The sequence below is a fragment of the Pseudophryne corroboree genome, chromosome 6 (genome assembly GCF_028390025.1).
Source record: "Pseudophryne corroboree isolate aPseCor3 chromosome 6, aPseCor3.hap2, whole genome shotgun sequence".
Lineage (NCBI taxonomy): Eukaryota > Metazoa > Chordata > Amphibia > Anura > Myobatrachidae > Pseudophryne > Pseudophryne corroboree.
In genome coordinates this window covers 116,305,919-116,319,771 of record NC_086449.1, presented here as the reverse complement: position 1 = coordinate 116,319,771, position 13,853 = coordinate 116,305,919, and the positions used below count along the sequence as shown (strand labels likewise).

General features: G+C 48.1%; 1 protein-coding gene across 4 annotated transcripts in view; it reads right to left on the bottom strand.

The window, feature by feature from the left end:
• The window catches only part of TECR (trans-2,3-enoyl-CoA reductase), a 164,197-nt gene that overhangs the window by 141,257 nt on the left and 9,087 nt on the right, over positions 1-13,853 (bottom strand). The gene's annotated exons all lie outside the window — the stretch shown is intronic.

Sequence of the window (13,853 nt, the reverse complement as noted above, 5' to 3'; positions counted from 1 at the left end):
CCGCTGGTCATTGCGCTACAGCAGCTCAAAGACGCGGCGCCTCTGAGGAAATCCCGTTCACGTCACAGGGGCTGGGCGGTGCGGGGCAGAAGCGGATGCGGCCAGCGGATCATCTGGGCAGCTGGACGCCCGGCTGTCTCCTGCTCCCTGGCTAACCACCTCAGCCGGCTCTGCATCATGGAGGAACAGCGGCAGCGTCCCCCACACCCTCCCTCCTCCAGGGAGGAGGAAGCAGACCTTGGCCTCCCAGTCACTGTTCCGCATCACACCCAAAATTACTGGCGGTGCGGCTCCATGGACTGCACAGCACTTGATCTTCTGGCCTGTACCTGGTTACCGCATGTGACGTCCTGCAACTCAGTGGATTGGTGCAGAGAGAGGTGAGCACCCTGGGAGCCCTGTACCCACCTAACCCCCCCCGTGTGTGTGACTCACTGTACCTAATACCTCTGTGTGAGTGACCCCCACTACCACCCTCACCCCTGGTGTGTGTCCCAGTACCCTCCTACCCCTGTGTATGTGTTTCACACCTTGTACCCCCCCCTGCCTCTATATATATATATATATATATATATATATATATATATATATATATATATATATATATATATATATATATATATATATATATATATATATAACACCCTGTACCCCTACCTCAGTGTATATGGCACCCTGTACCCCTACCTTCCTGATGTTTTTGACAGTAAACACCCCCTGACGCTTTGTGACACACCCCTGGGGGTCCGAGTTATGGATTTTCGCAGCGCAGCGATCAAGGCAAAACGGGGCTAAACTGTGCATGCACCGCAATGCGCATTCGCGTCGTACCGTACGGGTACAATGGCCGGCGTGCTTTTGCACAGGATCTAGCAACGCTTTCAGTCGCACTGGCGGACGCAAGAAGATTGACAGGAAGTGGGAGTTTCTGGGTGGCAACTGACCGTTTTCTGGGAGTGTTTGGGAAAACGCAGGCGTGGCCGGGCGTTTGCAGGGCGGGTGTCTGACGTCATTACTGTGTCATTCGTCCCAGCAATCATCGCACAGAATAACTACAGGGCTGGTCTTGTTCTGCACAAAATGTGTTTGCAGGCGCTCTGCTGCACAGGATGCTATTTTAATACACTCCCCTGTGGGCGGCGACTATGCATTTGCACGGCTGCTAAAACGAGCTAGCAAACGACCAACTCGGAATGAGGGCCCCTGTACCCACCTACACCTGTGTGTGTTTTTTTTATACCTTGTACCTGTGCGTGCTCAGGGTGGGAGGGGATATTTTGTGTGCGGCCCTCGAATATTCGATGGAATGTATTAAGTGGCCCCCCAGCTGAAATAATTGCCCACCCCTGAGCTAGAGAGATACAGATTGGATGACAACAAACTCATTCGGTCAGGGGCCAGTGATAATGTTATCGTGTCTGACCTACCACAGCATTACACTAAGGGGAACATTTACTAAGCAGTGATAAGTGCGGAGAAGTGAGCCAGTGGAGAAGTTGCCCAACCAATCAGCACTGACGTAACGTCTATAATTTGCATACTATAAAATTATACAGAGCTGCTGATTGGTTCATGGGGCAACTTCTCCACTGGCCCACTTCTCCGCTCTTATCACTGCTTAGTACATGTCCTCCTTGGTGTCTGCTAGAGGTCACTAATGGAAACAAGCGATCGGGACTGCTACACCTCGCATTTAGTAAGGGATGATGGGAGTATCCCCTGCCACCATACTAGTCTGACGTAAGAAAGGGATTGTGTAATCTCCCGTTACTCAAAAGTCTAGCAAGACAAAACTCTAAACCAAAGGTGATTTGTTTTAGTTTGATGTATTCAATGCAACCACACAATGAAGCAGCTACATGAAGCATGGTATCTATTGGTCCTTCTGTTTGCTCTCCCTTTACTGCCTGTGGCCAGAGACCCATCACACATGATAAACTCATGGCGCATTGATCTTTTTTTTTTTTTAAATGGCGCTAAGTGCCACATACTATTGGGGGTAAATTTACTAAGATGGGAGTTCTATTTAAAATGGGATGTTGCCCATAGCAACCAATCAGATTCTACTTCTCATTTATCTAGCACATTGAATCTGCTTGGTTGCCATGGGCAGCATCCCACCTTAAATAGAACTTCCATCTTAGTAAGTGTATCCCTAAATGTATGGGTAATAATGTGTTTTAATATGTTATATTTAGTGCTTTATACATGGTTGTTTAAATGTATTTATATTTAAGAGTGTTTAAATGTATTTTAAAAAGGTATGCTCTTACTATTTAGGAAATGGGATGCTTACTGATCCTTTCCAAGCAGGAGGTCTGGTGATAAGGCTTTGATAATGGTCAGTGTACTCAACCCAGGTGATGTGCCTGGATTTTGCAACCTTTTGGAAATATGTTAATGAAGGAGACATCTGTGTCTCTCTATGTAAAGTGTTAAGTTTAGAATCAAATTAAGGAAGTTGAATGTGAACACTATTGCTGCATATACTACATAGAAACTTTGATTCTGTGTGATAAATATATCAAAGGAGAAAATAAGAATTTACTCACCGGTAATTCTATTTCTCGTAGTCCGTAGTGGATGCTGGGAACTCCGTAAGGACCATGGGAATAGACGGGCTCCGCAGGAGACTGGGCACTTTAAAAGAAAGATTAGGTACTATCTGGTGTGCACTGGCTCCTCCCTCTATGCCCCTCCTCCAGACCTCAGTTAGGGAAACTGTGCCCGGAAGAGCTGACACAACAAGGAAAGGATTTGGAATCCAGGGTAAGACTCATACCAGCCACACCAATCACACTGTACAACTTGTGATAACCATACCCAGTTAACAGTATGAACAACAACTGAGCCTCATTTAACGGATGGCTCATAACAATAACCCTTTAGTTAAGCAATAACTACATACATGTATTGCAGAGAGTCCGCACTTGGGACGGGCGCCCAGCATCCACTACGGACTACGAGAAATAGAATTACCGGTGAGTAAATTCTTATTTTCTCTGACGTCCTAGTGGATGCTGGGAACTCCGTAAGGACCATGGGGATTATACCAAAGCTCCCAAACGGGTGGGAGAGTGCGGATGACTCTGCAGCACCGCATGAGCAAACTCAAGGTCCTCCTCAGCCAGGGTATCAAACTTGTAGAACTAAGCAAACTTGTTTGACCCCGACCAAGTAGCAGCTCGGCAAAGCTGTAAAGCCGAGACTCCTCGGGCAGCCGCCCAAGAGGAGCCCACCTTCCTTGTGGAATGGTCTTTCACAGATTTTGGATGCGGCAATCCAGCCGCAGAGTGAACCAGCTGAATCGTGCTATAGATCCAGCGAGCAATAGTCTGCTTCGAAGCAGGAGCGGCAACCTTGTTGGCTGCATACAGAATAAACAGCGAGTCAGACTTTCTGACTCCCGCCGTTCTGGAAACATAAATTTTCAAAGCCCGGACTACGTCCAGCAACTTGGAATCCTCCAAGTCCCTAGTAGCCGCAGGCATCACAATAGGCTGGTTCAAATGAAACGATGATACCACCCTAGGGAGAAATTGGGGACGAGTCCTCAATTCTGCCCTGTCCATATGGAAGATCAGATAAGGGCTTTTACATGACAAAACCGCCAAATCTGACACACGCCTAGCCGAAGCTAAGGCCAATAGAATGACCACTTTCCACGTGAGATATTTTAGCTCCACGGTCTTAAGTGGCTCAAACCAGTGGGATTTCAGGAAATCCAACACAACGTTAAGATCCCAAGGTGCCACCGGTGGCACAAAAGGAGGCTGAATATGCAGCACCCCCGGAACAACGTTTGAACTTCAGGCAGTGAAGCCAGTTCTTTTTGAGAGAAAATGGATAGGGCCGAAATCTTGACCTTTATGGATCCTAATTTTAGGCCCATAGTTACTCCTGACTGTAGGAAGTGCAGGAATCGACCCCGCTGGAATTCCTCTGTAGGGCCTTCCCGGCCTCACACCAAGCAACCTATTTTCGCTATATACAGTGAAAAAATAAGAATTTACTTACCGATAATTCTATTTCTCGGAGTCCGTAGTGGATGCTGGGGTTCCTGAAAGGACCATGGGGAATAGCGGCTCCGCAGGAGACAGGGCACAAAAAGTAAAGCTTTAGGATCAGGTGGTGTGCACTGGCTCCTCCCCCTATGACCCTCCTCCAAGCCTCAGTTAGGATACTGTGCCCGGACGAGCGTACACAATAAGGAAGGATTTATGAATCCCGGGTAAGACTCATACCAGCCACACCAATCACACTGTACAACCTGTGATCTGAACCCAGTTAACAGTATGATAACAGCGGAGCCTCTGAAAAGATGGCTCACAACAAATAATAACCCGATTTTTGTAACTATGTACAAGTAATGCAGATAATCCGCACTTGGGATGGGCGCCCAGCATCCACTACGGACTCCGAGAAATAGAATTATCGGTAAGTAAATTCTTATTTTCTCTATCGTCCTAGTGGATGCTGGGGTTCCTGAAAGGACCATGGGGATTATACCAAAGCTCCCAAACGGGCGGGAGAGTGCGGATGACTCTGCAGCACCGAATGAGAGAACTCCAGGTCCTCCTTAGCCAGGGTATCAAATTTGTAGGATTTTACAAACGTGTTTGCCCCTGACTAAATAGCCGCTCGGCAAAGTTGTAAAGCCGAGACCCCTCGGGCAGCCGCCCAAGATGAGCCCACCTTCCTTGTGGAATGGGCATTTACATAATTTGGCTGTGGCAGGCCTGCCACAGAATGTGCAAGCTGAATTGTATTACACATCCAACTAGCAAAAGTCTGCTTAAAAGCAAGAGCACCCAGTTTGTTGGGTGCATACAGGATAACAGCAAGTCAGTTTTCCTGACTCCAGCCGTCCTGGAACCTATATTTTCAGGGCCCTGACCACATCTAGCAACTTGGAGTCCTCCAAGTCCCTAGTAGGCGCAAGACACCACAATAAGCTGGTTCAGGTGAAACACTGACACCACCTTAGGGAGAGAACTGGGGACGAGTCCGCAGCTCTGCCCTGTCCGAATGGACAAACAGATATGGGCTTTTTTGAGAAAAAAACCACCAATTTGACACTCGCCTGGTCCAGGCCAGGTCCAAGAGCATGTTCACTTTTCATGTGAGATGCTTCAAATCCACAGATTTGACTGGTTTTAAACCAATGTGTTTTGAGGAATCCCAGAACTACGTTGAGATCCCACAGTGCCACTGGAGGCACAAAAGGGGGTTGTATATGCAATACTCCCTTGACAAACTTCTGGACTTCAGGAACTGAAGCCAATTCTTTCTGGAAGAAAAATCGACAGGGTCGAAATTTGAACCTTAATGGACCCCAATTTGAGGCCCATAGACACTCCTGTTTGCAGGAAATGCAGGAATCGACCGAGTTGAAATTTCTTCGTGGGGCCTCCCTGGCCTCACACCACGCAACATATTTTCGCCACATGTGGTGATAATGTTGTGCGGTCACCTCCTTTCTGGCTTTGACCAGGGTAGGAATGACCTCTTCCTGAATGCCTTTTCCCTTAGGATCCGGCGTTCCACCGCCATGCCGTCAAACGCAGCTGCGGTAAGTCTTGGAACAGACATGGTACTTGCTGAAACAAGTCCCTTCTTAGCGGCAGAGGCCATAAGTCCTCTGTGAGCATCTCTTGAAGTTCCGGGTACCAAGTCCTTCTTGGCCAATCCGGAGCCATGAGTATAGTTCTTACTCCTCTACGTCTTATAATTCTCAGTACCTTAGGTATGAAAAGCAGAGGATGGAACACATACACCGACTGGTACACTCACGGTGTTACCAGAACGTCCACAGCTATTGCCTGAGGGTCTCTTAACCTGGCGCAATACCTGTCCCGTTTTTTGTTCAGACGGGACGCCATCATGTCCACCTTTGGTAATTCCCAACGGTTTACAATCATGTGGAAAACTTCCCCATGAAGTTCCCACTCTGCCGGGTGGAGGTCGTGCCTACTGAGGAAGTCTGCTTCCCAGTTTCCATTCCCGGAATGAAACACTGCTGACAGTGCTATCACATGATTTTCCGCCCAGCGAAAAGTCCTTGCAGTTTTTGCCACTGCCCTCCTGCTTCTTGTGCCGCCCTGTCTATTTACGTGGGCGACTGCCGTGATGTTTTATCCCACTGGATCAATACCGGCTGACCTTGAAGCAGAGGTCTTGCTAAGCTTAGAGCATTATAAATTTACCCTTAGCTATATTTATGTGGAGAAAAGTCTCCAGACTTGATCACACTCCCTGGAAATTTTTTCCTTGTGTGACTGCTCCCCAGCCTCTCGGGCTGGCCTCCGTGGTCACCAACATCCAAAACTGAATGCCGAATCTGCGGCCCTCTAGAAGATGAGCACTCTGTAACCACCACAGGAGAGACACCCTTGTCCTTGGATATAGGGTTATCCGCTGATGCATCTGAAGATGCGATCCGGACCATTTGTCCAGCAGATCCCACTGAAAAGTTCTTGCATGAAATCTGCCGACTGGAATTGCTTCGAAGGAAGTCACCATTTTTTTTACCATGGCCCTTGTGCAATGATGCACTGATTTTAGGAGGTTCCTGACTAGCTCGGATAACTCCCTGGCTTTCTCTTCCGGGAGAAACACCTTTTTCTGGACTGTGTCCAGAATCATCCCTAAGCACAGGAGACTTGTTGTCGGGATCAGCTGCGATTTTGGAATATTTAGAATCCACCCCTGCTGTTGTAACAGTATCCGAGATAGTGCTACTCCGACCTCCAACTGTTCCCTGGACTTTGCCCTTATCAGGAGATCGTCCAAGTAAGGGATAATTAAGACGCCTTTTCTTCGAAGAAGAACCATCATTTCGGCCATTACCTTGGTAAAGACCCGGGGTGCCGTGGACAATCCAAACGGCAGCGTCTGAAACTGATAGTGACAGTTCTGTACCACGAACCTGAGGTACCCTTAGTGATAAGGGCAAATTTGGGACATGGAGGTAAGCATCCCTGATGTCTCGGGACACCAGATAGTCCCCTTCTTCCCGGTTCGTTATCACTGCTCTGAGTGACTCCATCTTGATTTGAACCTTTGTAAGTGTTCAAATTTTTTTAGATTTAGAATAGGTCTCACCTAGCCTTCTGGCTTCAGTACCACAATATAGTGTGGAATAATACCCCTTTTCTTGTTGTAGGAGGGGTAATTTAATTATCACCTGCTGGGAATACAGCTCGTGAATTGTTTCCCATACTGCCTCCTTGTCGGAGGGAGACCTTGGTAAAGCAGACTTCAGGAGCCTGCGCAGGGGAAACGTCTCGACATTCCAATATGTACCCCTGGGATACTACTTGTAGGATCCAGGGGTCCTGTACGGTCTCAGCGTCATGCTGAGAGCTTGTCAGAAGCGGTGGAACGCTTCTGTTCCTGGGAATGGGCTGCCTGCTGCAGTCTTCTTCCCTTTCCTCTATCCCTGGGCAGATATGACTCTTATAGGGACGAAAGGACTGAAGCTGAAAAGACGGTGTCTTTTTCTGCAGAGATGTGACTTAGGGTAAAAACGGTGGATTTTCCAGCAGTTGCCGTGGCCACCAGGTCCGATGGACCGACCCCAAATAACTCCTCTTCCTTTATACGGCAATACACCTTTGTGCCGTTTGGAATCTGCATCACCTGACCACTGTCGTATCCATAAACATCTTCTGGCAGATATGGACATCGCACTTACTCTTGATGCCAGAGTGCAAATATCCCTCTGTGCATCTCGCATATATAGAAATGCATCCTTTAAATGCTCTATAGTCAATAAATACTGTCCCTGTCAAGGGTATCAATATTTTTAGTCAGGGAATCCGACCAAGCCACCCCAGCTCTGCACATCCAGGCTGAGGCGATCGCTGGTCGCAGTATAACACCAGTATGTGTGTATATACTTTTTATGATATTTTTCCAGCCTCCTGTCAGCTGGCTCCTTGAGGACGGCCCTATCTATAGACGGTACCGCCACTTGTTCTGATAAGCGTGTGAGCGCCTTATCCACCCTAAGGGGTGTTTCCCAACGCGCCCTAACTTCTGGCGGGAAAGGGTATACCGCCCATATTTTCTATCGGGGGGAACCCACGCATCATCACACACTTCATTTAATTTATCTGATTCAGGAAAAACTACGGTAGTTTTTTCACATCCCACATAATACCCTCTTTTGTGGTACTTGTAGTATCAGAAATATGTAACACCTCCTTCATTGCCCTTAACGTGTGGCCCTAATAAGGAATACGTTTGTTTATTCACCGTCGACACTGTCTGTGTCTGTGTCGACCGACTAAAGTAAACGGGCGTTTCAAAACCCCTGACGGTGTTTTTGAGACGTCTGGACCGGTACTAATTGTTTGTCGGCCGTCTCATGTCGTCAACCGACCTTGGCGCGTGTTGACATTATCACGTAATTCCCTAAATAAGCCATCCATTCCGGTGTCGACTCCCTAGAGAGTGACATCACCATTACAGGCAATTGCTCCGCCTCCTCACCAACATCGTCCTCATACATGTCGACACACACGTACCGACACACAGCACACACACAGGGAATGCTCTGATAGAGGACAGGACCTACTAGCCCTTTGGAGAGACAGAGGGAGAGTTTGCCAGCACACACCAAAAACGCTATATTATACAGGGACAACCTTTATATAAGTGTTTTTCCCTTATAGCATTTTAATATATATATACATATCGCCAAATAAGTGCCCCCCCTCTCTGTTTTAACCCTGTTTCTGTAGTGCAGTGCAGGGGAGAGCCTGGGAGCCTTCCCTCCAGCCTTTCTGTGAGGGAAAATGGCGCTGTGTGCTGAGGAGATAGGCCCCGCCCCTTTTTCGGCGGCCTCGTCTCCCGCTCTTAACGGATTCTGGCAGGGGTTAAATATCTCCATATAGCCCCCGGAGGCTATATGTGAGGTATTTTTAGCCAAAAATAGGTTTTCATTGCCTCCCAGGGCGCCCCCCTCCCAGCGCCCTGCACCCTCAGTGACTGCCGTGTGAAGTGTGCTGAGAGGAAATGGCGCACAGCTGCAGTGCTGTGCGCTACCTTAAGAAGACTGAGGAGTCTTCATGCCGCCGATTCTGGACCTTCTTCTTGTTTCAGCATCTGCAAGGGGGCCGGCGGCGAGGCTCCGGTGACCATCCAGGCTGTACCTGTGATCGTCCCTCTGGAGCTAATGTCCAGTAGCCAAAGAAGCCAATCCATCCTGCACGCAGGTGAGTTCACTTCTTCTCCCCTAAGTCCCTCGTTGCAGTGATCCTGTTGCCAGCAGGACTCACTGTAAAATAAAAAACCTAAGCTAAACTTTTCTAAGCAGCTCTTTAGGAGAGCCACCTAGATTGCACCCTTCTCGGCCGGGCACAAAAATCTAACTGAGGCTTGGAGGAGGGTCATAGGGGGAGGAGCCAGTGCACACCACCTGATCCTAAAGCTTTACTTTTTGTGCCCTGTCTCCTGCGGAGCCGCTATTCCCCATGGTCCTTTCAGGAACCCCAGCATCCACTAGGACGATAGAGAAAGTCTTGCTGTCACGTCTTTCCTAGCCTTCATCAGCGTAGGAATAACTGCATCCGGAATGCCCTTTTCCGCTATGATCCGGCGTTCAAACGTCATGCCGTCAAATGCAGCCGCGGTAAGTCTTGGAACAGACAGGGCCCCTGTTGCAACATGTCCTGTCTGAGAGGCAGAAGCCCTGAGTCTTGCAGCTCCGGGTACCGAGTCCTTCTTGGCCAATTCGGAGCAAAGAATACCCTTGGGTATGAGAGGAAGAGGAGGGAATACATAGACCGACTGGAACACCCACGGTGTTACTAGTGCGACCACAGCTATCACCTGAGGGTCCCTTGACCCGGCGTAAAACCTTTTTTAGCTTTTTATTGAGGTGGGACGCCATCTAGTCCACCTGAGGCAATTCCCATCAATTTGCAAACTGCGTGAAGACTTCCTGATGAAGTCCCCACTTTCCCGGGTGGAGGTCGTGCCTGCTGAGGAAGTCTGCTTCCCAGTTGTCCACTCCCGGAATGAACACTGCTGACAGTGCGCTTACTTGATTCTCCGCCCAGCGAAGAATCCTGGTGGCTTCTACCCTCGCCACCCTGCTCCTTGTGCCGCCTTGGCGGTTTACATGAACCCCTGCGGTCTGACTGGATCAGAACCGGTTGGTCGCGAAGCAGGATCTCCGCTTGACTTAGGGCGTTGTATATGGCCCTTAGTTCCAGGATATTGATGTGAAGGCAAGTCTGTTGACTTGACCACAGACCTTGGAAATTTCTTCCCTGTGTAACTGCCCCCCACCCTCGGAGGCTTGCATCCGTGGTCACCAGGATCCAGTCCTGAATGCCGAATCTGCGGCCCTCGAGAAACATAGAAACATAGAATTTGTCGGCAGATAAGAACCACTTGGCCCATCTAGTCTGCCCCTTATTTTTTTTATTTTTTATTTTTTTATTTTATATTATTTTTTATCACTAACCTTATTTGATCCTTATTTCTTTGTAAGGATATCCTTATGTCTATCCCATGCATGTTTAAATTGCTCTACTGTCTTAGCCTCTACCACCTGTGATGGGAGGCTATTCCACTTGTCCACTACCCTTTCTGTGAAATAATTTGTCCGCAAATTTCCCCTGAACCTCCCCCCCTCCAGTCTCAGTGCATGTCCTCGTGTTCTATTGCTTCTCTTCATTTGGAGAATGTTTCCCTCCTGGACTTTGTTAAAACCCTTCATATATTTGAAAGTTTCTATCATGTCCCCCCTTTCCCTTCTCTGCTCCAAACTATACATATTGAGATTTCTTAGTCTTTCTGGGTATGTTTTGTGATGTAGGCCATGCACCATTTTAGTTGCCCTCCTTTGTACAGTTTCTAATGTATTAATATCCTTTTGAAGATATGGCCTCCAGAACTGAATACAGTATTCTAGATGAGGCCGTACTAATGACCTATACAGTGGCATTATTACTTCTTTCTTTCTGCTGCTGATTCCTCTCCCAATGCAGCCAAGCATCTGACTAGCCTTCCTCATTGCCTTGTTACATTGCTTACCTGCTTTTAAGTCATCTGAAATAGTGACTCCTAGATCCCTTTCCTCCTCAGTAGTTTCCAGTATAGTGCCATTAATACTGTATTTAGCTTTAGGATTTTTGAGACCCAAGTGCATGATTTTGCATTTTTTGGCATTAAACTGTAATTGCCAGACTCTTGACCATTCCTCTAGTCTACCTAGATCCTCAATCATTTGTTTTACCCCACCTGGTGTGTCTACCCTGTTGCATACCTTTGTGTCATCTGCAAAAAGGCATACTTTCCCTTTAATGCCATTTGCAATGTCACCAATAAAGATATTAAAAAGCACTGGTCCAAGTACAGATCCCTGGGGTACTCCACTGGTAACATTTCCCAGGTGAGCACTCTGCAGCCACCACAGGAGAGACACCCTGGCCCTGGGGGATAGGGTGATTAACCGATGTATCTGAAGAGGTGATCCGGACCACTTGTCCAGTAAGTCCCATTGGAAGGTCCTCGCATGGAACCTGCCTAAGGGGATGGCCTCGTATGATGCCACCATCCTTCCCAGGACTCGAGTGCAGTGATGCACTGACACCTGTTTTGGTTTTAATAGATTCCTGACCAGTGTCATGAGCTCCTGAGCTCTCTCTATCGGGAGATAAACCCTTTTCTGGTCTGTGTCTAGGATCGTGCCTAGGAGAGGCAGATGAGCTGTAGGAACCAACTGCGACTTTTGAATATATAGAATCCAGCCGTGTTGCCGTTACACTTCCAGAGAAAGTGATACGCTGTTCAGCAACTGCTCTCTTGATCTCGCTTGTATGAGGAGATCGTCCAAGTACGTGATAATAGTGACACCTTGCTTCCGCAGGAGCACAATCATATCCGCCATTACCTTGGTTATGATAATCCCGTACCGCAATTCTGAGGTACGCCTAATGAGGTGGATAAATGGGGACATGAAGGTATGCATCCCTTATGACCCGATTCACGATAAAGTCTCCCTCTTTTTAGGCTTGCCCTGACCGCTCTTAGCGATTCCATCTTGAACTTGAACCTTCTCAGGTATATGTTCAGGGATTTTTAATTCAATATGGGTCTGACCGAACCGTCTGGTTTCGGGATTACAACATGGTCGAATAATAACACCCTCTTGTTGAAGGAGGGGACCCTTGACCACCACCTGTTAAAGATACAATTTGTGAATTGCAGTTAACACTGGCTCCCTCTCTTGGGGGGAAGCCCGCCGGGCCGTCGGTGAGGGGGCATCTTCTCACAGTCCAGCTTGTATCCCTGAGACACAATATCTATTGCCCAGGGACCTAACAGGGAGTGAACCCACTTGGGGCTGAACTTACGAAGTCGTGTCCCCACCTGGCCTAGCTCCGCCTGTGGAGCCCCAGCGGCATAGGTGGATTTTTGTAGGGGCCGGGGAGGACTTCTGTTCCTGGGAACTAGCTGTGTTGATCCCGGCTCTGACAAGAAAGGACGCACCTCAGACTTTCTTGTTTCTTTATTCGAAAGGCTGCATTTAATGTCGTGCTTTCTTAGGCTGTGCAGGAATATAAGGCAAACTAGTAGAATTACCAGCTATAGCTGTGGAGACCAGGCCCGAGAACCCTTCTCCACACAATCCTCAGCCTTCCATATGCCTCTTAAGTCGGCATCATCTGTCCAATGCATATTCTACAGGACACGTCAAGCAGAGATCGACATAGCTTTGACTCTAGGACCCAGTATACTCATGTCTCTTTGGGCATGCTTTATAACTATATATCTATCACTTAAGACAGCATCTTTAATATATTTACTAGGGTCTCAATCTCTGCTGATAAGGTACCTGTCCACGCTGCCACAGCGCTATAAACCCATGACGACACAATCGCCGGTCTGGGTAGTATACTAGAATGTGCACGCTATCTGCAGGATCCCTGAGAATAGCAAGTGCTACCGTCTGTGCAAACAGGACACCCTAGGGGAAGATTCTCAACACATCCTGGCCCTAGTGGGGAAAGGATACAGCCTGAGAATTCTCTTGTGGGAAGCTGCCGTCTCTTGTCTGGAGATTCCCGCTCTTTTTCCTCATGAGAGGAGGGAAATTTACCTCAGCATTCTTCCCCTTAAACATGTGTACTCTCGTGTCAGGGACAGATGAGTCATCAGTGATATGCAAATCATCTTTTATTTCAATAATCATATATTGAATACCTTCTAGCCATCTTGGCTGTAACTTTGCATTATCGTAGTCGACAGTGGAGTTAAACTCCATGTCGATACCAGTGTTTGTTATTTTGGATAGTGAGCATTGTGAGACTCTGAAGGTCTCTGTGACATAGGGACAGACATGGATAGATTTCCTGTCTGTTCCCTAACCATTTGTGCAATAAATTCACCTTAGCACTTACACATATCCAAACAGGTGTCGGCGTTGTCGACGGAGACACCCTCTCACACACATATCCGCTCTATCACCTCCTTAGAGGAGCCTTTTACCTCAGACATGTCGACACACGCGTACCGACACACCACACACACAAGGGATGCTCTATTTGAGGACAGTTCCCCCACAAGGCCCTTTGGAGAGACAGAGAGAGTATGCCAGCACACACCCCAGCGCTATATAACCCAGGGATTACACTACAACTCAGTGTTTACCCAGTAGCTGCTGTATATACAATTTTTTGCGCCTAAATTTATGTGCCCCCCCCCCCCCCTCTCTTTTCACCCTTTGTGTACCAGGATACTGCAGGGGAGAGCCTGGGGAGCTTCCTTCCAGCGGAGCTGTGAAGAGAAAATGGCGCTGGTGTGCTGAGGAAGAAGGCCCCGCCCCCTCAGCGGCG